Genomic DNA, 4,246 nt, shown 5'->3' with positions numbered 1-4,246 from the left:
ATGTTCAGCAATATTTGTGCCTACATGTCTTTATCTATTAATCTTAGATTCATTAGTTTAATAAAATTAAAGATGATAGGGTGATTGATATGTACTAGATTACACAAAGCAATTCACCAATTTCAATAACTTGTTGAAATGCATCTGTTTTGGATAGTAGAGGTTGCAATGTCAGCTGTTCCAAGTCCCCATAAGCTCAATTTCTTGGACAGCTTAATTTCAAGGGATCCCAATCCTGATTATACTGTGTTTGTTGGATTATATACATGAGTAGTGAACATCCATGACTTGGATTATATGAGAAAATAAACATTTTTTTAATAATAATGCACATGTTTAATTGGCTTTTTGAACACAATTCTAACTTTAGATTAGGCAAACGACTAGGAAAAACTCAGCATCTTTCGAGCATGGTTCCTTCCCCTAAAGAACGCTTTGGAGGAAAAATGAATCGTCAAATTTGGACTGAATTGAAATAATTGCAAGCACAATTTCACAGTAAGCAAGTTCAAAATTAAATTACATCAAACTTGTTCTGTTCAATTCCAATAAGGAATGCAGCCTCGGCCAGTGCTGCTAAAAGAGTTCCTTTGCCAGCATCTTTCCCAGTTACAACATACTCACTTACAAAAGCCTGATGCATATCAATGGAAACCCTTTAAGCATTTGATCAAATGCATATATTATGTAATACAAGGAAGCCATCACACCTTTGGACCGTCACGTGATGCAAGATCGAACCGATGAGCCATCGAAAACATGTCCTTGGCAGATGTATTAACCTAACCAAAACACTAGAGTAAGACGATTTTGTGCCTCGTTGCCCAACTAAGGACAAAAGGCATTCATATCATAAGACATAAAAAGATCATTGAAATGGCTCCATTCACATATCAATACAAGAAATGAAGATGAGAATTTTACATGATAATTATACAAATCTGCAGGGTGATCCAACTTTTGAGAAAACTTGTCACAATCTGGATAAGCCTTCTTTATGGCATAATGGAACTTGAGGTAATTTCCTGGTCAATGAAGAATAAAGGAATAAAGAAAAGAAAACAAAGAGTAAAGTCATAAATCAGATGCATCACTCAGAATCTGTATCGTAGTGACAATTTTTTTTTTCTTTTGAATCCTTTGGTTTTTAAATTTTTTTTGGAAGGAATAATGGTTATTGAAACAACTAAATTATAGCACACATGTAGTCAGTCAAAATAAGCAAGCAGTACAATTCACAATCCACTTGGAAACCATAGTTAAAAGTGTTTTTCTGGAAGAACTCAGCTTTTGGTGCACATAAGTACAAAGGAAAAATAAATACATCCATCTAGCATTTCAAGAATTTAAAAACATGTAAGCATGCCTATAAGCAAAATGTGGAGTGTACAAATAAATTTGGAGGCTGACAAAGGATTTGATCAATAAAAGTTCATGCAAAATTAACATTCAGTTCACAACCAGAGAAGAAATGGAAATTTACATTTATAGAGGGAATAAAAGAAAAATGTACCCCACCTCAATTCCATTCAATATATTATTGAAGTCTAACAGAGGATGATCAACTTTAGTTGTTCTAAGGTAACTTTTGATTTCAATATATTTGAGAAAACCTTTATTTGATTTTGCTTAAGGATCTCTCTTTCTACAATTTTAAGTAAGGCATAGGTAACAAAGAAACTTTTCTGGCCACTGCCACTAAATCAGCACCCCTCAAGTCAAACTGGTGCTTGTTGTTGATACTCTTGCCCCAATTAAATTATGAAACAAGTGAAACAGAGTCTTAAAAAAAAAAAAAAAAAAAGAGCACAAATTATTGTCTTCACTCCATCACCATGACATTTCCTAAGAAATAAAATGCAAAAAATTTGGGTCTCACCTCTTAACATTATCTTAATGGTCAAATGATGTAATATTATCATCATATAAAGATACAAAGCAATGTATACTACTAGATTCAATAGTTAAAAAACATAGTGCTTGAACTAAAATTCCAGCCTTAAGGCCTGGAGTTTCAATTTTCCATCCACACTTCAACGCAATTAATTACACAGTTGTGAAGTATGGTTTCCAAGGAAAATGAGAAAATTGAAAAAGGAAAACCGAGTAAATGATAAAAATAAAATAAAAAATAAAAAATAGAAGGAAAATCGGACTACTAAAAAACAAAGAAGAAGAATAAACATCTAAGAAAAAAACTACACAAATCGAATATGAGATAAATACAAACAGAAAGTTGTAAGCTCACATATAGAGAGAGAAAGAGAGAGTAACCTTGGCGACACCAAAGAGAGATAAACCATTTCTCTCTGAATGTCTCGAATTTGAGAGAGAGAGAGAGAGAGAGAGAGAGAGAGAGAGAGAGAGCATGATTGATAAAGTTAGAGAAACTGACCGGTGTTGACGAGAAGACGATGTCGGTGGCAACGATCGAAAATCCCGGTGAGAATGTTAAATCCAGAGAGAGAGAGAGAGAGGAAAGTGACCGAAAATTAGGCGCGGGGGTGAAGAAGGGGATTTAAAAGACTTATTATAGTAACTAGAAGTTGCTGTAATAAGTCAAGTTCAAGCGGCAAGCGAAATTGTGGCAAACTTTTGTTGCTGTAATAAGTCAAGTTCAAGCGGCAAGCGAAATTGTGGCAAACTTTTGTTGCTGTAATAATTTATTAAAATGACCTGGAAATAGGAAACAGAGGTATTTTTGGCAAGCCTATTTCCGGCAACCAAAACTCGTGGGAAAAAGTATTTAATTCCGGCTACATTTTCAGATAGCCATAAGATTTCGACTGAAATAAAAATATGAGTTATTTCCGGCAACATTAATGTCGCCAAAAATAAAAATAGCACAATCTGTTTTTTTTTTTTTGTAGTGCCCGTTGAAGAACTCATTTCAAGAACCTAAATTATAAGAAATCTAAAACCGTTGAAGAACCTATCTCAAGAACCTAGATTATAGGAAATAATGTCATAAAGGTTGTGATTTGCATTTCATAAGTGCAGAAGTTCATTCAAGAATAAGAGGAGATAAACTCAACTCACAATGAAAAATATTCATCAAATTTCATAAAACTTCTCCAAAGGTGTGGCTACAGTAATTTAAATAAGCAATCCCAAAATAAATCCTAGGCCAAAAATACAAGCCTTTTCCAAAATACCCCTGGCCGAAATCAAAGGCTTTCCTAAACCAAATTCTAGCTGAAATTACATACTTTCCCAAACTGTCGTTGGATGGACGCCCCCTCTATTGTTTACATTAAAAACTTTTCCTTAAAACCTTAGCTAATAAAATATAGGACATATGTGCGCAAAGTATCCTCAAATCCAATTATTCTAAACTAATTCCTATGACTAATAAAATAAGCCATTTAAATGAATTAAATAAGTACAAAACCTCAATCTCATAAACATAATAATAAACCCAAACAATCCCTAAATCATGTTGCACTCTTCTATAGCTTATATTGAATTGATCAAAACTGGTTCTCCTTCTTTCAAGCCTATCTTGAATATTAGAGTCTTGTTAGTTTCGTCCCAAGTAGATTGCACCCATCTTTGCATTGCTTTCTTGATTTCTTAACTCTTGACCTTGTAATTGGTTTATCTAGAACTTGCAAATGATCTTTAATACTTGATCCACCTTGGTGCCCACCATATAATCTTTGGATAGAAAACAAAGAAGAAACAAAAGGTGATGCTTTCCTATATATTTCACAACTTTGGATAGGAAAAAATGGAAAGAGACAAGACCAAAAATGCATTGCTGCTCTTGATGATCATGACCAGAGGGGACCAGCCAATCTTTCTTGTTAGGCACCTACTTTCGGGCTCGAACCACAGACTTGAATGAAGCCAACTCTCCCATGTAAAGCCAAAACCATCTCCATCACCTCTACCTCATATGCATGTATCTGTATCCAACTTCATGTTCTTTTATCTATGTAGCTTTTCATTGAAGTTTTTGATCCTTCCTCCACAAAGTTATTTCTATGGTTTTTAATTTAGAGTTGCTCCATTTTGTGAAGATGAGAATTCTGTGCTTGACAAGGTATCAAATGGTTGTGGATACACTACAACAAAACTACCCTTTACCAACTATTTTTTGTTCGATATAAAAGAAACTGACGCAAGTAGTCGTTTTTTACAACGACCCAAAAGTCGCTGCAGACACTTTATTCCCAAACCAACCGAGTTGTTTAAGATGTATGTTGCGTCGGAATATTGTTTTTCTTATGACGACTTTGTGCGT

At 34.2% G+C, this 4,246-nt stretch overlaps 1 long non-coding RNA gene across 1 annotated transcript; it reads right to left on the bottom strand.

Moving 5' to 3' along the window:
* Positions 1–434: 434 nt before the first annotated feature.
* Positions 435–1,045, bottom strand: LOC122291916. Its single transcript, XR_006236804.1, has 3 exons — positions 925–1,045; positions 711–782; positions 435–634 (listed from the first exon to the last, which is right to left on the bottom strand). It is a non-coding gene; the product is annotated as an uncharacterized LOC122291916 (long non-coding RNA).
* Between the last annotated feature and the right edge of the window lie 3,201 nt (positions 1,046–4,246).

This window comes from Carya illinoinensis, chromosome 13 (assembly GCF_018687715.1).
Source record: "Carya illinoinensis cultivar Pawnee chromosome 13, C.illinoinensisPawnee_v1, whole genome shotgun sequence".
Lineage (NCBI taxonomy): Eukaryota > Viridiplantae > Streptophyta > Magnoliopsida > Fagales > Juglandaceae > Carya > Carya illinoinensis.
This window is presented reverse-complemented; position numbering and strand designations above follow the sequence as displayed.